We start from the raw sequence: 21,492 nt of genomic DNA on the forward strand, positions 1-21,492 counted from the left end.
AGCTGGGGATGGATTAGTGATAGATATTGAGGGAGGAACTCTCTCTGTCTCTCTCATGTGTGCATAGTGTATGAGTGAAGTCCCATTATATTTGCCCCTTTATGAAATACAAATATCATATTGTTGGATAAGGAACGTGTTTGTTCACTTCTATGCCCATTGATGTGGTGATGTGTGCACAATGAGTTCATAGTACATTTTGCATAGATGAGTTAGAGTGGGTGACAAGAGAAGTGTGACAAAGATTGAAATATATGTCCTATAGAAGAGGGCATATCTAGAGTAGGTATACTTCTATATAAAGTGTAGAAGTACCACTGCATGAGGGATAGGAATATGTGAGCAAATGATGAAATCACAATGTTGGTGGAGGAGGATTGAGCAAAGGGAAATTTCTTGGACAATAACATAGAGATGAGGGTGGATGGATAGGGGAGGACAAAACACCACATGCCCTATTACCTCAATCACCCTCATAACTTAGCCTAGTTGTGTTCTCAGGTCTCCCTTGGGTTAGCATTGTTATAGTATTAGTTGGCACTGCTATAGATCATTAACCCCAATGGCATTATGACCACACATATCACCTAGGGATTTATATTAAAGTTCAAGTTAACTTTAAATGATGGACTACTTTATAGGTATAGAATCTATCATCTTGCAATGAAAAAACTACTTATGATTGTGAGACATTACATGAATTAATATGCATTCTATTTAGAACTATTTCCATAAATCATGCTAGAAATTGTATTCAAATGCATGCCTTCTAGATGGCACAGAGCTCCATGAATGAACAATGTAAGAACACATTACATCTTTGACAAAATATAATGCATGTTGACCATAACACAAAGAACTACAAGATTAAATATACCAATCTATAAAAAACTAAACTAGATAGGTCGAAGAGAGATATAAACAACATTTTTGATATACAATCGCACTTTCTTTCAAATCAAGGATTCACCTGGCGATCTGTTGAGGTCTTGTAGCACAATGGATCTCCCTACTTCGTGAAGTGGACCAACTTCCACGCATGAGTTTTCCCTATACATTTAAATATAAATAAGGACTACAAGATACATCCCCCAAAAAATGGAATATAAGAGAAAATAAAACTTACCTTGCATTTCCACATTAATTGTTTTTATTTCTATGATTTTGTGAGTTAAAATGTAATGGTTTCAATTAGAAAGGAGGAAAAAAATAGAAATAGTAATAACTTGTGCAAACAACAAATAAAATTCAAAGCAATAACATTTCATTAATTTTAACATTTTGTGGACTTTCAAAGATCATGCATTGTTGGGCTACTTGGAGATTAATCATAGAAAATATTGGGTGCATATTTTTCACATAGAGTACCTTTCGTGTGCATTTGCAACACATGAAAATTTCAAGGGACACTTATCCTTCTGTTGGTTTTGGCACTCCATAACTATTCTAGAGAGTATCGATGAGTTTTCCAATGATTTTTGTCGTACTTGTTCAACCTAAGCACACAATAACAATTAAGTTAAAGGAAAACTTTCCATGTAATAGCAATTGTATAGTTTAATAGTAGTCACACTAAATATATTATTGACTAATAATAATTCCCCTACAAGCATAAATACACTTTAGGAGTAATTACATACAACATGAGCTACTCAAAAACATTCAAAAATGAAAGCCATTAAATGTTTAAATTAATACTTTGAGAGTATAGTGCATATGTATCTAGAAGGTTGTAAGGGTAGTGTGTTTTGTAAAGTGAATACCTTATCACTTATAGAACCAAGTTGTTGAGCACTCTGTTCATGCTATGCAATCACCAACATATTAATATCCTCAATCAAAATACTTTTAAACTAGAAGAATAATAATTATTACACGAAATCACAACCAAGGCCATCACAGATACACATTTTCTTGAATTTGAATCTTACAAGATTTTTCTTTGTGGTAGTCAAGCTTGCTTGAATTTCTTCTTCCAAAGTTACTAGTTGATGCAATGATAGACCATAAAGATCCTCACCACAAAGGTGCCTAAAAAAGAGTTGCTGAGCATCACCCCTTGATAAAAAAATGTGTACTAGAAGAATAATTCCAACCAAAGGATTAATAATGTAAGAATAATTCCATTAGTAATGTAATGCAATATATATGTATATATGCTCACTTATTAAGTCATAAGACAACCAGAAGGATACAATTGTAGCTAAAGACAAATAGATCATGATAAGAAAAAATCTTCGTCTACAAGATACAAATTCAAAACAATTTTTTATAGCTATAAAACTTTGCGCTATTCACATACATGCATACATTTAAAAAACACACACATGCATACTTCATAAGGCTAGAATATATCAAATCTTACAGATTAAATTAACTTTAAAACAAAATAATTTAGTGCACAAAGCTACACTTGCAATCTCATAAGTACTAAAGCACAAGCTTCCATTTGGGTTTGAAAAGAATTTATCATGATTAAAACAATGTTTATTTTCAAGATACAATTTCAAAAAAAAAAAAAACCTACAAAAAGTTTGACTTGTACCTTTGTCTTTGTTCTAGCTCATGGATTCCCTTCATCAATCTTCTGACCTCATCCTTATGCAATGCAAAATAAGACAAGGGAATCAATGCCTCTTGAAAGCTAGCATGCATTAAATATTTTCATAGTTATAAGCTATAAAGTAATCGTCCAAAACAAATTTGGAAAATGCATGAATTCTCTCATCCCTGCAAGCCCATGTACATGCCTAAGCACACACACATGCACACAATATGCATACAATACATACCCATGAATCAAACTCACCCCATCCACAAATAAAAATACACCCAACGTAACAATGTGCTCCCAACTATCAGTGTATATTGAAAAAAATCTTTCATTTTTTTCCCATTCACATTACTTCAATACAATCTCTTTCACTAGCAATTGGAGCCAAATGTTCAAATACAAGGACACATGCCATGTATAAACCCCTATTTCCTCTCCCCTTCATGTTTATGTTCAATACAACTTAGTGTACAGGTAGCTAGATCGTGTACAGTCCTCTCTCTCTCTCTCTCTCTCTCTCTCTCTCTCCACTTCATCAAACTCCAAGCAAAGCTTCAGCCTTGCAAATGGCCTACTCCAACATGACACTCCTAACGGGACAAAAAGATTGAGCTCACAGCAGCAAAGCCAGCCTCCACCAAGCGCCAGCATGCAAAATGAATGGAGCAGGGCCTCCACATATGACACAAGGACCAAACGGCTCACGACCACCCACGACATCTACGACCTTTGCTATATTCAACAAGGTGACCTTCAACGAGCTTTTGACTCCAACACGGCCTCAATGGCCCCCTTCACAAGCTAAGCCAAGCATCAGCACCTTCATCAATGGCAAGCAAAGCCCAAACGACAACTGCACCCTCTCAACTCCAATAACTTAGACTCGGTTGCAAGCACCATGGACGAGTTCATCAAGCGCCTCAACAACTAGGCACCTCAACCTGCTACAGTTTCAATGATGCCTAATGAGCAGCCCGACTCCACAGATGACTCTATAAATGGACAACCATGAAAAGTTTCCCACGCTCAGAAGACCATCCAAAATAGTGACAACGAATGCCTGCTACAAGCTCTACGAGATCCAAGCTCCCATAGCCAACCTCCATGCACGCAGTGGCACCATAGGAACTAGACACTCTTGTTGGTACACGGGTAAGCCTCTAGCCCAGAGCACTAGGCTGCCTCCAGCATGGAGGTATTCACATCACACAATTGATGATATACCAGTCATGATGAGTCCAGATAAAATGTGTAAGTGGAAAGAGAACTTACTTCGACCATTCATTGCCACAGGGTATGTACCGATATATGATGCCGACTTGATCATTGGTCTCGAGAGATTGGACATAAATTCACCATGTGTTAGAATGGATTTGCCTATTGTAAGCCCTCAGCACGAGGCAGTTCCATCTACATCAACACAGTCCAATTTTAGTGATGTACAACCATCACATTCATGCATGGATCCGACTCCATTTACTATCACACCAGATGCAGATACGCAACAAGAGTTCAATTATGATCATACAATCTTTCAACAACAAGTCCGTCCTCAGTACGAGGCACTCACATCTCCATCAGCATACAAAGATACATGCCATAGGCTCTTCAGGTAATTCCATTCCAGCATCCATCACCGATGCCTTCACCTGTGACACAGAGCACATTATATCTTTGGACACATTTTCCATCAGCAATACAGATCAGCAAATCCGTGTTCATGATACTCTAGCATCGGCTCAGTCATGCCACATTGCACCACCCTTGGATCCAAGTATGACCACCTCAGATCAGCAGATCATTCTGTAGCATGAGGATATTTTTGAATCAGTTCAGTCTTGCTTTAGTGCAGTGGACATCATCAGGTTTAGCCACATCGCAACCTAGGGAACCTCAATGTTTCAGCATGCACTTATCCCTATCGTATATAGTCCATACTTGATGCAGATTGTGGTTGGATCCAAGATTATAGATTGGTCTCGACATTAGCACTTGACATCGCATATACCTCAGGGATATCTTATGATTTTTCAGTTGTATTTCAGGCTTCTAGACCTTTATCATCTCAGCTCCTTGTTGACGAGTTTTTGATAGATGCTACATCCTATGCCAATGGATGTTTAGCAATGCACACATCAGACGGGCTTCATCTCATGATAGTTGAGCATACAGGTTTGATAGGTTTCTATACCTTGTCATTTGTACTGGCCTCTTCATTATCAGAGTAGTGTATCGTACATGCACCTTCAGCATGTACGTACATGATCATGGTACATGATGATACCCTTGAGTTCTCCAAGTAGTAGGAGACCTTCCTCCTAGGAGACTTCAATGGATGCACGGGGAGATGATAGGTAGTAGATTTTGGATCTCACCCCCTCACAATATTAGAGGTGGACCTCGTAGAGCTTTAGAACAATGAGGCACTTGGATGATACACCACGGGTGACGGGGTATGGGAAGTACATATTGGAGATGGAGGTAGTACATGACTTGATCATCTATAATGGTCCTCAATGATGAACGTTATCTAGAGGACTCACTTGTTTTCCACAGGGGGTAGGAGAAAGTATAAAGGACTACTTGATGGGCCCCCAGCCTTTATGCCATCTGTAAACCACATTATAATAGGGGGTGGAAGAGAGAGGAAAAATTAGGGACAAGCCAAACATTATTATCTAGCATTTTCCATCTTGATGGCTACATCAAACACAGGACCTAATCCCATGCAACTACCCACGTTCGAATACACTTTGATCATGCCCTTGATGCAATCTATGAGGGCCACCTGTCTCATTGGCTATCAACCTCCCTTTGAGATGATGCAGACATATTTCATGAGCTATTGATCTCCCTTTAAGATGATCAGACCTTGCTCATGCTCACAATGGCCCATGCAGCCAAAACATGGCTTACGAGAGGTGAAGGATCTTTGGCTTCACTATAGCGAGTGGTATCTGTACACTTTAGGATCCTTCAATGAAGGGCTAGTTGGTTGATACCTTGGGATGGCTGACAACAATATGGATCACCCTTTTGGGGGAGTGAACTCTTGATTGGAGGAGATTTGAGAGGCTACATGTGATTATGGTTCAAGCAAGCGCTCATTCTCTCATCAAATAGAGTAGGTAAAGTTTGCCATGATGCCACTCCAAATCAATATCATTTTTGCTTGGCTCTTGCCCAATTGGACATTACTAAGATTGGCTCTAGCAACCAACAAAGAGGGGGATTAGCATAGCTTAATATGCACGTATATCTAGATGTTTTTCCCATCAAGGCATTCCAATGGATCAAATCCCACCTTTTTAATACAATTGGGATGCCTTGCCTTCTCAGATTCCATGGGATGTGATCAACTACATCATAGTACTAGATCTACTCTAGCTCCATATATCAAGACACTAGGAGTTTCCTACCAAGATTTAGTTCTATCATGATTACTTCCAAAAAGTATCTGAGGATGGCATGATTATCAGACCCCAGGAACATCTAGAGAGCAATAGATTTGTAGGTTATGCACAATGGAGAAGGTGGAGAGAGATGAGTACTTTCTTATTGATGTTAATTTACATGTCTCAAGCAATCCCTCCAAGGTTATTCTTTCAATTTTCATCGTTTGGTATCATATAATGGACCATAATGCCCTAATTTAGAAAAGGGGAGAAAAAGGTTCCTAACAAGCAAACATCCCTCCTATTTTCCATAGAGGTGGATTCCTCTTTCAATTCATGTACTACAAAATATTCCCAACAGATCAAAGAAGGTAAACATCTTGTTGTCAATATATGGAGTTTGAAATACCCAATGCACCTTTTACAACATTTGAGTAAATAGAAACCAATATATATGTAGATGAATCCAAGAACACGCCCAAACTCATCCTTTAAAAACACAACACATAGTGTAGTTTCAATCTCACGATAGTCATTCATAAGGTTGAAACCATAAACTCCATCACACATAGCAGGGACTAGCTACTCTGACAAACCAATGTTTTTTGTTTGAGTTTATGGCCAAATTGCAAAAAGGAACCCTAATTGCCTCACTACTTTGTCCTTATATTGAAATGGTGGGAAATGTGTCATATCAAAGGTACACGTTTGATTGTCTTAAACATAGTGCTACAAGCATTGGAGCATCTAAACAGTAGAGCGATGGAAGGAGTTAGAAATACCTTAGCATTGTTAAGAGATATTTCATTACAATCAAATAATGTGGGCGCATGGCCAGGAGGATTTGCAAAGCAAGGTGAATGATCCCTAATTGAATCTTTTATTTTTGCACTTCCAAAAATAGAATAATGCTTGATTCAATAGAAACATGCAGTCCTTACCTTAGCATGCATGGAATGTGACCTCTTTGTAAGGCCTCATGCTCAACACATTTGCTGAACCATAACCATAGATAGCAACCTTGTAAATTGGCATAACTACCCACTTTATCTTATGTAGGCATTCCCTATTGTCTAACATTGCCTTGAAAAGGAAGGTTTACTAAGGTCACCTTAAGAATTGGAGTATGTGGCAATGCCACATGGTTATTTTTGGTTGGTTTCTTTTTGTGGTGCAAGGCTTTCTTTTGATTTTTGTGTGCATAGACTTGTAACCTTAATTTCCCACCTTTTGAGTGTAACCTTTCTTTTTCCACCTTTCAAATTGAGTTCATGGTGAACAAGAGGCAAGTGGTTTAGGTAGCCTGTGCCAAGGCTTGAGATTTGGTAGACACTTGAGCTAATAATTTTGAAAAGAAAAAATAATAAACCACCTTTAAATTAGGTCTTTTTGGGACTTCTTAATGGGTAATACTAAGTGATTTTCAAAACTCTTAGAGTTTATGTTACTGGGAAAATTTCAAAGGTAATTTGATGGGCAAAGGCACTAGTGACTAAACCAAGGAATGACTGGGCGAGGTTGTTCACACCACGACAGTGGGTTTCAAATTGGATTTGGGAAAAAACAAGATGAATATCATTCATAAGGCCTGCCTGAGATCGAAGAAGAAGACGAATTGAATGTGCAGCATGGAAAAGGGGACAGAAAGTTGAGAGAGAGAGAGAGAGAGAGAGAGAGAGGGAGAGAGGGAGAAAGAGAGAGAGAGAGAGGATTTGAAGGGAAAAATCCGAAGAAATTAGCAATGAGAGAGGGAGAAACAGAGAGAGGATTTGAAGCGTTGATGTGGCTCCACGTGGTGCCAATCCCTTAAAAAAATGAGCTTTCTCAAATGCCATCGGCTTTACGCAGGCATCATATATGGCAGGCCAAAAACCACAACATTGATTGTTTGAACGATGATTTCCAGTGCCTGTACCTGTAGACCTGCCAGTTTTTTGTCTGCCCTTAAGGTAGCCTTAGCAACGATGATTTCCGGTGCCTGTACCTGTAGACCTGCCAGTTTTTGGTCTGCCCTTAAGGTAGCCTTAGCAACGATGAGATTTTGGCAAAGCAAAAATTAGGCATTTCTTGAATTTTTGGAAGTGCATTTTTCCGATTGGCTCTTCTTCAATGCAAGACTTTAAAGTGGTTGACTTTCTCTCTCTCTCTCTCTCTCTCTCTTCCCTTCTTTATCTCCTCAAGTCTTCTTACATCCCCTGTTCTCTCTCTCTCTCACTCTCCCCCCCCTTTATCTCCTCTTCCATCACACCATTTTCAGTGGATTCCTTTTTGTTTACTTTGTTGATCTTGGGCAGGGCAGGCCTTATGAATGATTGAATATCATTCACCTTGTTTCCTAGAGTCTCAACCCTTCTCGTGCTTGCAGACCAGAATTTGTAGAAATGTGGTGTCAGTCCGGGAGGCTTCCTTGGGAAGAGGGGTAACTCGTAAAAGCCGAATGGCCTTGATTTGAAGTCGATCTTTCCCGAAATTGCAAGGTGTGCTCTAATCAGGGGAAAGGTGCTCTAGATAGTTGGGCAATCATGTAAGGAAACAATAGGCTACAACAATGCCATTTGGGACTGTCATTTTCCTCCCAGGTGGACTAAATGATCTGGAGGGGAAACTCGTCTCCTTTAAGAGGCATGAAGCGAAACAGAAACAAAAGATGCAACAGCCACAGGATCGACTACAACCTAACGTCGCTTCATTCGGCCTCTCGGAAGGATCGCCGCACACAGATCGCTGCGACAATCCGTCCGTTTTAAGCCTCACAAAGGTCTCTCCTTGTGAGGATCCTGTCAACAATTATTGCTTTCCCTTAATCGCCCAACCAGTATCTCTTTTGTTGTACGCACTGCGGACACTGCCTTTCTTCTTTGTTTATGTGTGTACAGTGAAAATTCTGAATCGGTTCAAAACACTAACCTCGTTCTCATCGCTCACTGAGCTTGATGATTTGGATTCCCCGTGATAATGACAGTACCTCGCCACGATCTCTGGCATGCTGTTCGCAAGAAAAAGCTTTCCATTTTGTCAGAACTAACAGAGCATCCCTATAAGCTTTCAGGTGAAAGTAATATCTTTTTTTATCAAAAGAAACACTTATAAATGGCAAAGTTGGCTGTAACTAACGGAACCGTGATATGGAGATTTGAGTTTATTGAAACGACCGTGTCCGACCTTGAATCGTTGTAAGACCAAATTATTTGAAGTCGAATGCCCCAATCCAAGACTATCACACATTTTTAGGTCAAGCAACGAGCTATTGCAAAATTGAAACATTTCCAAGCTTGTATTTAAAAGATCAATATTCTTGAACATTCTTTAAAGAGCAACGATTGCTGGAGTTGCAAAAGTGTATTCCTCTGTGAAACAGGATCTACTTTTTGCTACGTTACCACAGCATTGTACAAGCCATCCTATTTCTACTCTTTTTATTTTTCTATTCACAAGGGATGAACACTAATGTCATTTTTGAACTCACTTGATTGAGTTTCAGGCTCCATGGGCTGGCAGAAACGCTCTTCCTTATTTTATAGGGCTCTACTGTACGTTTGTTTTGTAGTCCAGGTACGTGCAATGCACTCACACTCCCAAGCATAATTATGGACAAATAATTAATGAACAAAGAGTTAGAACAAGGAAGGCCTCTAGGATCAAACAACTAAATTGGTACAGACCTTCCCCCTCCCCCCTTTCCTCCTCCTTTCTATTCCTTGACGTGTTGTACTGTAGCAGTCCATTTATTGAAGACCTGTAATGGTTTTTTGTGTGCGCTTTATTGAGTGCATGAGCTTCCATGTGCTGAGTGGCAGTGGTGTAGCATACACTTTTATCCACTGTCTAAGTCCGGCAATGCAAAATAAATCACATTTTCAAGGTAGTAACAAAGTTTTAAAAAGAAAAACAATCAGTCAAATATCTAAAACGAGATAGAAGAACTATGAATGAATTCCAATGATCATAGGCAGGCCTAATTGGAAGGGCGATTTTTTGAGCTCCTTGATTTAAAAGAAAGGCTCATAAGGTAACTGAGCTTGTTATTTTACAAACGATAGTCACAGAAAAACAGTATGGTGATTTATCATTGGCAGCAACCGTAAATCACACTTTTTTATGAGTCATTGTAGGTGTCAGAATGACGACTGACTTTTGACTCAACAAAGTCTTCTTTAGATGCCTGATACATGCCAATGTGCCCAGCTTTGGGTGGGGGACAAGTGGCAGGAGATTAGCTACATTTCCAACTGACTGTAGCTTCAACTATGGATGGCATAGCCTGGACTAGATTACCTATTATTTGTTATCTGTTGCCCTGTTAGAGTCAGAATAGCCCTGAATAAGAGCATCCTGCCCCATGCTCTAGACTGGCTTTAATGATACTCACTTTGCAGCTACATAATTCACTCACCTTATCTAGCCTTGTCTTCTAGAAGCACACACATTTTGATACTGTAATCCTTCATCTCCTTAAACCAAAGCATATAGACACTAAAAAAAGAAGTTTACAGTACTCCGATCATCGAGCCTAAAAAAAGAAGTTTACAGTACTCCGATCTTTGGCTCGATGAAGAGTTATGAGTTTGGAGAATCTAGAATAACCGGGGGCCCCACTTTTCATCCAAGTCAATACCACCTAGGTTGAGGTGCCCATTGGATAGATCAATGCACTCCTTTATCGTGAGGCTGGAAAGAGAGAGGGTCTCTCGTGCGAGCTTGGTAGCCCGATCGAGATTAGATGAGAAGGCGCTAGGGAGTCCTTGGGTGGCGGAGAGGATGCAGATGCCAGAGCAGAGATTCAGCCCATGTGGGAGGCTAGATTAGAGTACAGATGTCATGCTAGCATTGCATTCTGGTCTCATAGCGGAGGCCAATTTACTAGAGACTTCTTTCAGACTACAGGCCCCAAGCATTCAAGGGATGCCAGATGAGACCATTGGGGCTACCCACAGGCTGTGGGGCATATGGCCACTGACTTTTATAGATTGCTGCTCAGCACTACTTCACGACACATAGCGGATACTTGGCAGCCAGGGAGGAGGTTTGGAGGACTACGAGGAAAGTGCTTACGGAGGAGATGAGGACTGGTCTTATGAGGCCATTACCAACAAGCTCGAGAGAGTGATTATAGCTGTACCGAAAGGCAAGTGTCCAGGAGAGGATGGTGTACCATCGACCCTTTAGTCTCATTGGGAGATTATGAGCTTCATAGCTTTTCAGAATGTCATGGAGATTGGGGATATGAACAAACTTTCAAAGGGGCTGATTCACCTCATTCCTAAGGGCAACAGAGAGCCATTACCTTGCTTGAGTCTGCTTACAAGATCCTAGCTAAGACAACCTAGACAAGCTTTGCACGGTATCAGAGCATTTTAGTTATCATGTTTACTTCTTGGGAGACCACACCTTTGGCACAATTCTGCCAAGAGGATTCATGGGTTTTGCTTCTTGGGAGACCACAACGTTGGCACAGTTCTGTCAGTAGGATTTATTGCTTCTTTGATAGGTGGATTGGGAGTTTCTTGAGGGACTCTGGACATCATGGACTTCCTGAGACAGTGGATAGTAAGTGGTGTCAACACTCTACTCCTTAGCTCATGGCCAAGTTTTAGTCAAGGGAGCACAAGGGGACAGATTTCATATAGCATGTCCCTTGGATCCTCTACTATTTCTATTTATTGCAAAGGCCATGAGCAGTTTTCTAAGAGACAAACACGGGCATTCATGGCATCACACCTTTGGAGGAGCTTCTTGATGCAGAGTTTGCAGATGATACAATAGTGATATGGTAGTGTATCTTAATGGAGGGGTAGACAAGTTTAGGGCATTTGATTTAGCCATGGAGGATCCCCCTCATCCGTGTGCATGCTACACAATTTTGTATGGAGTCTAGAATCGTCACATCATTGTTCATCTCGTACATGTCCTTGAGGAAGTTCCATGCAACAAATGCTGTATCCACACGCTGAATATGTGGGAGGGTTGAATCTGTAGTCATGCCAACGATAATGGCAAGGGCCTCTTCAGCAATTCCCAATCATTAAGCAAGAGTAATCTGATCCCAAAAAGTAATAAAAAATAAGGGGGTAAGTCCATCTGAACTAGGACACTTGCCCTTGTGAAGGGCAAAGAGAGCAGTCCTGAACTCTACGTTGGTGAAGGGTGCATCAAGTGAAACAGTCATATCCCCTGTCACCAACCCAGGTAAGTGTCGCCAAATAACCACTCTAGCATCATCTGCGGCCTGAGTGTGTGGATCTGCTATAAGCAGGTATGCATAGAAATCGGTGGCAATCTGGAAGATGAAATCTGCATGTGTCTGAAGAACTCCGCCTGAGTCAACAAGCTGTGAGACGCTCTCCCTACTATGTCTGGAGCCAAAAGTAGAGAAGAACTGCTTGTTGACCCTACCTCCCTCTGTGTCCAAAATGACTCTTTGGTGTGAAAGGCATACTCTGCTCTCTGATCTAAAAGTGACTGCTGCTGAGCCTTGCTGCAGCAAGGTGCTTTTGAATCCAAGCATCTGTAAGCCTCTTCTGCTCCTCCCTCTGGAGGGCAGCAGGGCTGCGGCTAAGTTTGAAGGAGAAAGCTGCCCATCTTGCAAATGAGATACCCAGGTCCTCAACACTGTCTCTGTAAGGCCCTCCTCTGCATAAAATGAAACTGGAATCCTAATTCTACATGGGTATCTGAGACCATCAAAACCACTGGAAAATGATCCGAAGTGGACACCCCAGCTGCAATTCAAACAGTACCACCTCTTTCAAGAGCCCAATCATCCACATAAAATCTGTCAATCAGTGCATGTATAGGCATATGCAACTTTAGGCATGAGACATTCTTGTCCTGGTTCCATGTGTAGATGAGACTACTCCTGCCCCTGTTCAGATACAGGAGCGCTCACCTAGGGAGAACTTTTCTGTAGAGACCCGTGTCTTACTTGAAAACAATGCTGAGGTCATGTAGTTTCATGCCGAGATCATGCAGCGGCACCCCTCTTCTTTTCTTGCACCTCTGTCTACACCTGACAGAGGTAAGGGGGTTATTGGTTCCACTCTTCCTTCCGCATGGCTCCTTCGCACTCATGTGCCAGAGGTACTCCTTTGCAGGAATTCATTTTCAGTTCTGACAGAGGTAAGGGGGACGACCGAAGCATGACGTGCTAATTGTCCTATCCGCGTTGTAGATGTACCAGGACGAGAGGCTGATGATCCTGGATGTGACGTTGGTCTAGCAGCACGTGAAGCGATAGGAACTGGTCGTGACGAAGGTCCAGGTCGGGTGAAGCTATGAGGTGCACTCGTGGATCTTTTAGGTCTTTTCTTTTTCCTTGGGCAATTTGGCAAAGTGCCCAAGGATCCTGCAAATCCTACACTAATCCTATCTCCCTGCAATCTCGACTCTCTGTCTGAAGAAGGAGCCATCTGGACGTTGAAGCATAATGTGGTCATCGGAGATGTTAGGGTCTGAGACAATGACCCTAACATGCGGTATCACATTGAACCTAACTGCCTCTGCTGCTGAAGTAGGCATCTCAGGGAGAGGGGGGATCTCAGTAACCACTCCAAAGGCGGCTCCAATGGAATGTAGCAGTCGATGGTACACCTAAGGAAGGCCTGGAAATCTGATGAAGAGTGATGTCGTCCGGTTGTCTTCCTCGACAGGATCAAACCCCAATGAAAAAGGGGTCAGAAAAGTCCCCCTAGAGCCCAGTGCTGACGGACTAGACTGAAGCACTGTATGTGCTACCTCCAAGGAGTCAAAAACAATCTGGAAGTAACCTCGCCCAAGCAGAATATCTAAGAAGTGCCCTGCGAGGTCTCTAGGTAGAACGGCGAGCATCCAGTCCCTGGCCTGTAACTTGGAAGGGTGGGACCCATGGATGCGAGCAAAGAGCGAAGTCGAGCTCTCTTGCTCTGTATCTTTTTTGAGCTGCTATAACTCGTCTTTTGAGAAAATGATGGTTTTTGCGGCCGGTGGAAGCGGGTGAGGATTGGCTGAAGGTTGAGCCATCGTCAATCGAGGTGGAAAGGCCGACGCGAACACAGTTGAACTCCGTCTGACTAAAATGCTGCAAGGAAGGAGAAGGAAGAGGCTGAAGAGAGGAGACATGAAGGGGAGAGAGCTGAGCTAGGCATGGAGAAGCTGAGGGGAGGAGAAGGGCTGAAAGAGGGTGGAGGGGTGAGGATAGGGGCAGGGGAAAGGAGGTGGAAGAGGGGGTGAACGGGGAGGGGTAAGAGGAGAGGAGAAGGGGCTGAGGGTAGGCGGGGGTAGGGGTTGAGAAAGGGGGCTGTAGAGGGCGGAGTAGAGGCGGGGTGAGGGGGCTGTAGGGGGCTGTAGAGGGTGGAGTAGAGGCGGGGTAGGGGAGGGGGTAGGGGGTGAGAGTAGAGGCGGGGGTAGGGGCTGAGAGAGGTAGGGCTTGGAGGGCGGAGCAGGGGCGGGGGTAGGGGCGGAGGAAGGGGGGCGGCAGAAGAAGGGGCGGGGAAAGGCCGGGGAGGAGGCAGGGAAAGGGGGCGGGGAAGAGAGGGTAGGGAGGGGGCTGAGGGGAGGGAGGAGAGGGGGGCGGGGAAGGGAGGTAGAGCAGCAGTAGGGAAGGCGGGGAAGGGAGGTAGAGCGAGGGGCGGGAGTATATCTCCAAGGCTTTGAGAAAACCTTTGGCTGAAAAAGGTATTAAGCATCAGTGCACGGTACAATACACTCCCGGGCATAATGGAGTGGCTGAACGAAAATAAGGTCACTCATGGAGATGGGGAGATGTCTGCTTAAGGAAAAAGAGCTGCCACATAAATTTTGGATGGAAGCAATCATGTGCTCCAATCACATTTTGAACAAGTGTCCCGCTAAAGCACTCAATGTGATGATACCTCATCAAGCTTGGTATGATCAAAGATCCGATGTGGATTATTTCTGTACATTTGGCTGTGTATAGCCTATGCACACGTGCCTCAAGAATTGAGAGCCAAGCTTGATGATAAGTAAGAAAAATGCATTCTGGTTGGCCACAAGAATGAAAACAAGGGCTACAGGCTTTATAATCCTGCCTATAGAAAATCAGAATTTGCCGCAAGATACCCCGGTGGTTGATGCCTCAGTTCAGCCTATGGCTGATCTAGTCACTCAACAAGAGATTGAAGATGCGGTGGCACCTGAAAGTACAATAATGCAAGAAGAAAAGATAGTTTCTCGTTGGCTGCTCCGCACTCTTGAAGACAACAAGCTTTCTGCACCCCTTCCAAGCCATACACGGAGGGGAACTAGAGATGCTTAGCATGTTTACTTGTTGTCTATCAGCTTGGGTTAGCAAGATACCTGAGGCGGATGAGCCTGATTGTTTTGAGGATGCGTGTGACAATGTGCATTGGATGAAGGTCATGCAAGCGGAGTTGGATTCCATTCAGAAAACAGCAGGTGGATTTACCTTCCAGTGAGAAGCAATTGGAACTAAGTGGGTGTACAAGCTGAAACATAAGTCAAATCGTTCTATAGACAGGTAAAAAGCTCGTCTTGTTGCAAAGGGCTATGCTAAGAAGAAAGGCATAGATTCACCACTGTCAGATGTGTGGTTGCATTGGCTGCATTTCATGGATGGAATATCCATCTGTTGGACGTAAGAAGTGCATTCTGAAATGGGGATCTTCAGGAGAAGTTTATGTTACCCAGCCCATTTGTTTTGTATGGAGGACAAGGTATGCAACTCGAAGAAAGCATTATATGGCTTTAAACAAGCTCCTAGAGCTTGGTATGCCAAGATTGATGCCTTTTTGACTAGCCAGGGAATGCAGACATTCATAAAGTAAGTGTGTGTGTGGAGAGAGAGAGAGAGAGAGGCATAATGTGTTTTATATATTAGCATGAAACACAAGGATTCTATGCCATGGCAATGGCACTCTGACTATCAGTGAGAATTGGAATAGGCTCCTCCAATGATGCATGAAGATTGGCCAACAAACCCCTCAGCCAAATACACTCGACTGTAGTTGTGAAGCCTTCCATGTACTTAGCCTCACAAGATGAAGTAGCAACTGTAGACTGTTTCTTGCTTAACCAAGGAATGCATGAGTGTCTAAGAAAGACACAGTTTCCATTGGTTGATTGCCAAGTATCAAAGTCACCAACCCAATCCGAATCATTGTAAGCATGTAAAAGGAAGTCACTCCCCTTGGGAAGAGCAAACCAAGAGACCGTTCACCTTGCAAATATCTGAACACGCGCTTCAACAACCTGCCAATGAGAAGTCTTAGGGCTGTGCATAACCCTGCTCAACGGGGACACTACATACTGATTATATGGCTGATATTACACAGGTAAATGAGACATCCTACAGCCTGGATGTAAACAGTGGAATCACACGGTTTACGTGCATTATGATGGGACAGCTTAAGCCTTGGCTCCATAGGAGTGGAAATGGGCTTGTAATTCTGAAATCTGATTTGTTTCAAGAGTTTTCCAATATATTTGGACTCCAATAACCTGTCGTTTTACACAAATTGGATGCCCAAATAATAATGGAGCAGCCTTAAATCAAATATTTCAAAATTACGCTGCAGTTCAGCCTTGATATCTGCAAAATTTCCAAGAGTTGTACCTTTGAGCAACAACAATACGTTCATGTGTTTGCATTTCTACACATGCTTGCGAGCGTGTCCACTCGGTCCAAGACTGGACATGATTATCTCCATGAAAACATCTCTCTCTTTAAAACAAAACTAATATGCCACCTGCGAACCAACTAGAGACTGGTAGATGGAAAAACGTACCATGAGAGGATTGAGTTTGCAGACTATGCCTAGCACGGGACGTAGAGGACAAATGCCACACACTAGTTACCATTTCTCTGATGCCAGTGTCAGTGTCTGGGAGTTTAATGCATCGATAGCCCAATATCCCAGCCACTCTATTCCTGTTTTGTACTTGCCCTTGTGTTTGTTTGCTTCCATTGCTTTGTGAGGGAGCTTGTCCTTGTGCATTTTTGCTACTGATGTGTTGGCATAGAACTTCCTCTTCTAGTAGTTTCAGCTAGTAAGATGGGGTAGGGAGTTTGAACTTTGATTCCCAGCTCTTCGATTTGAAACCTTTTTTGCTCTCTCTGCACACTCTTCTATGAGCCTCTGGCAAGCCCTCGAGCCCAAGCGTAGCATCCATAAAGAACGACTGTCTGCACTACTGTAATGTACAAATATTTTTTTACATTTCCCAATTCCAGGTGTGATACTTTTTGGATTCCTTCTCTCCACACACAAGTCCACTTTTTGCATTTGCTTTGTAGGCTGAAAACCACCGCCTTCATTCCCCCTAGGATCCTTCTCTCCCCACATGTCCATGTATAGTTATTTGTGAATTCTAGGCCCATGTACTTTGAGTGTACCGTCTCCAAGTCCTCTCTTGAAAATGTGAAATGGGTTGCATGCATCTTTTCCCAATGATCATAACCTTGGTCTTTGTGATGTCTGCTTGCATGCTGGAGAATCTGCAGCATTCATGTAAAGCATAAAAGTGTCTCTACAGTCCATGTTCATCCTTTACAAATAGGACCACGTCGTCTGCATATAGCAATAGGAGGAGTGTGTAGCCCGCAAGTCAGGACCCTGCTCTGCTGCTGCAATCCTCAGCCAATCGTCTAGCTCATCAATGAGCAGCCCAAATAGTGTTGGTGGGAGGGGTCAACCTTGCTTGATGCCTGTATAGTGAATTTTTTGCCTGAGTTTGAGTTGTCTACTAGTGGCCTTGCTAGTTCAGCCAATACCTTTTCCTAAAGTCGAATTGTGGCCTCCTTATTCTTGAGGGACCCCCAATTTTGTTATTCGTGCCCAAAACCTCTCTCTAGGGATCATATCGAATGCCTTGTTGAAGTCTAAAGGCAGCAATATAGAGCATTGTTTGTACCCATTTCCCCTTTTGCTACTGCTCTCATTGTGACTAGGTGGTCCACCATAGAATGCCTCGGCTTGAAACCTGCTTAGGATGGGGACCTTGCTGTGGTGCTTTCTGCCCATTCACTCATTTTGTTCTAAGGTCGTGCCATAGGCTTGGCCATTAGACTGCTTACCGTGATTGTCCTTTAGTCTTTTGCATCTTGCTTATCTCCCCTTTGAATATGGGAACTATTTTGTTGGTGAGTGAACCCCTCTTTTATTGCCTTGTTCATTACTATTGTGACTCTCATTTTCTGCCCCCCCCCCCCCCCCCTTTCTCTATCTCTCTCTCAATATATATATATATATATATATATATATATATATATATAGAGAGAGAGAGAGAGAGAGAGAGAGGTAGGTATGTATATAATCTAAGTGTCCTTTTCTCAGCCATTTGGCAAACAGTTGTATTCAGCCTATTGGCAAACAGTGAATATACTTTTTTTTTTCTTGATTTTGCTTTTTTTTTTTTTGGGGGGGGGGGGGGGGCAACCCAATCCCACGTATATTCTTTCACACCCACAGATGCAAGCAGATGCTTATGTGTCTTCTCTCAGTTTACTACACGCTTCCGCATTCATAGATAGATTATGGGCTAGAGACCAGAATAAGTTAGCTTCCTTATCCCTAACGTGATGAATCAAAATGAGAAACTTTTCGGCGAAATGAGGACCAAAGTGAAACACTGTACTATATGGTAAAGCATCTTACTGCATCAGTTGACAGTAGCAATTGAGGATGCTACAACTAGTGAGCCCAAGCAACAAGCTTCAGCACTGCATTTGAGTTATCACCTATGTATTCTGTCTTGAGTCTTCGTAACGAGCTCCTTTTTTTTAAAACCTTGTTTCAGAAGTTACAATATCAAGCTAGTCATCAATAGTGAATTACAAATGGAACACATGTGTGGACCTACTTTGTTTTGTTTTGAGAGCTGGCTTTGCAATGTGAGGCATGCACGCCTACCAGATATGAGGCACGTACACCTACCAGACATCTCATGGAGAACTCCCTCCCCCCACCTTATTTATTCGGTGCCACCTCAAGTGTGGATTCTCTGGACCAAATGAAACTCAGAGAGCGGAGAAGATACCAGGACCCTGACGGACCCAGGCATGCGGGACTTGCCTTTGACCCCCAGGCCTCCAGCTCACCACGCTAAAACTCCATAAACTGGCGGGTGCTCAATCCAGAGATGCCATACCCATACTGGGCCTCGGCTCAACGGTGGTGTCATCAAGCATTCAGAGTCTCAGCCATCTCCTCATGCCTTGCAATCAATGTGGTACCCTCTACGTACTTGTGTTCCTACTTCTATCGCTTTGCATTGATCACTTGATCACTTGGGGAGAATATCTACTCTTCTCCGTCATGCTCCATCCCTCCCTGCTGTCCCCCCGGCCCCTGTAGCTACCTCACCCTTCTCTCCCTCAATTGCAGTAAATCAATGGAGGAGTATTTTTGGAGCTCCCTCTTGTACTCGGTGCTCTTGAGCTTTGCTGAGTCTGTTCAGCAAGTTGCGTTTGGGAGTGCAAGCAGGCCAGGATCACTTGGGCTGGGATTGCAAGTCTGCTGCACAGATTTTCCTTTTCTCCTTTCTTTCTTACTTAATGTTCCATGGCCTAGCTCTCCCTTACTAGGTCTCAGATCTCTTATGAGTGTCAGGAGTCCTCTTGAACTAACTCAGCAGTGTGGCCCCAAGGTGTGCAGTTTTGCAGACTTCAGGCATCCCTTGTTCTCAGTACAGGCCTGCTTCAGTGGACACATGCTGAGAGATCGGAGTGAGCATCACTGCCTGGCACAATTTAGAGATCTAGGTGTGCAGAGACCATTGATGGCAGCCAAGTTCACCTAGCTCTTACCTTGACCTGCATTTTGGCAGATACTGTACACTCTCTCATGGCTATTTGGTCTAGGATGCAGGACTCTAGATCAGCTTCGACCAAGAGGACGGTTTTGCTCAGAGTGTGGAGAGACTGTCCTTTTCTCAGACCTATCACAGGTTTGACATGTTACTTCCAGCCACAGCCCCAGTTTTTATTTAGTTTTGCATTTGTTCGGACTTTGTGAGTGGTATTTTACAATCGAATTTTCATGCTTTGCATGATGTATTTCTGTTTCATTTATACTTAAAAGAAGTCTATTCACACGGAAAACAATATATATAGAAGACTTTAAAGCTAATTTGTTCTGTACTTAACACTGATCTATCACATTATACATATAATAGTAACTAGTACCTAATGTATTAGAGAGAGAGAGAGAGAGAGAGAGAGAGAGAGGGAGGGGGGGAGAGAGAGAGAGAGAGATGTGTGTGTCAATGATCATGGAATATAAAGTTACACAAGTTAGTATTTACTATAATCTAATAGGAACCTATAGTGCCTATGGTACTTCCAACATCGTTATATAGGCTATAAACTTTAAATTGTAGACTTTCGTATAAACTTTAAATTGTAGACTTTCGATATCGCATGTTTGTATTTGTATGTGTATTTATTATGTTATTAAATAAGCATGCTTTTGTCTGGCATTTCCAGGCCTTTCTAAAATTTGCCAGATGAAACATTTCTAGAAGAAACTCTTGAATGGTCTCAGTCAAGCTCCACACGCTAGAGATGCTCTCCTTGCTCACAACTCCTGCTGGGCCCTTCTCTTCCCTCCCCCCGTCACCTCCCCCTCCCCCGGCCACCACCGTTGCTCTTTCTTCCCCCTGCCCCTCCGTCTCCCTGCGTCCACGGTCCACGGCCTTCCCCCCTCCTTTTCTTCCGCTCCTGCTGCTGTTCGTGGCCGCTTGAGCTGCTGGTGTTATTTCCTCCCCCCATCTGGTTCGAGCAAGCTGTTTGGCTGGGTGCAATACTGTTGCAAAGGCTGCAAGGCCAGGATCACGGCCACGAGTGTTTACTTTTGGATTTACCTCAGCCCCTTGTGTTTTGCTAATGTTAGCGATTGCACTCTCTTTTTATATCATAAATAGTAAATACATTGTTATTTTTGCTTATATTTGTAGGTAAATCCTTTGAGCATTAAGTGTACATAGTTTCTTTCTTTTCAATAAGAAGAAATTAAATACTTAGTTAAAGCATGCAACCTTTTGTTGTCGAGCCATCTAGCTCGATATAGATTTCATGTGGGCCACCCAAACTATTACAGAATCATTGGATGGGCTAAAGATTGATAGACTTGAGGCCTTCGTGTGAGTGCTTGCAATCACCTCCCCCCCTTGGATATAAAACTCCTTATAAAAGCCATAATAAGGTCTTCTTTGCGGAGGCCCTTGGCTATTGAAGCACATCACCTCTCCTATGGAAGAGTGCGAGCACCATACAGGTTAGTGAATCACCAACAGTGGCTCACAAGCCCATGGCGCATGAAAGAGAGATCTTGGAGAAATGCAACCAAGGGAGATGGCAGTAGTAAGGTGTGGGTGGGTGGGTGGGGGGGCGGGGCGGTGTGTGTGTGTGTGTGAGAGAGAGAGAGAGAGAGAGAGAGAGAGGTATTACCGTCTTCGAAAGGCCTCACATGATTATGAGACAAAGTACAATACACCAAGGGTAACTCATACAAGCCACTGTGACCTAAGGTTTGCTAAAGCTTGCTAAGGCCCTTGCTGAGAGTTGTGCTAAATTCAAGCTCAAAACTAGTA

General features: G+C 42.9%; 1 pseudogene across 1 annotated transcript in view; it reads right to left on the reverse strand.

Moving 5' to 3' along the window:
- Window positions 1–2,523: 2,523 nt before the first annotated feature.
- The window catches only part of LOC147886436 (MADS-box protein SOC1 pseudogene), a 29,590-nt pseudogene continuing 10,621 nt past the window's right edge, over window positions 2,524–21,492 (reverse strand). Inside the window, exons 3-4 of the transcript XR_015543290.1 lie at window positions 8,857–8,935; window positions 2,524–2,598 (exon numbers count right to left, since the gene is read on the reverse strand). The product of XR_015543290.1 is annotated as an MADS-box protein SOC1 pseudogene (transcript). The remainder of the gene's footprint in view (window positions 2,599–8,856; window positions 8,936–21,492) is intronic.

This window comes from Dipteris shenzhenensis, chromosome 24, assembly GCF_047967505.1.
Source record: "Dipteris shenzhenensis isolate YYH24624 ecotype China chromosome 24, Dip_SZ_1.0, whole genome shotgun sequence".
NCBI lineage: Eukaryota > Viridiplantae > Streptophyta > Polypodiopsida > Gleicheniales > Dipteridaceae > Dipteris > Dipteris shenzhenensis.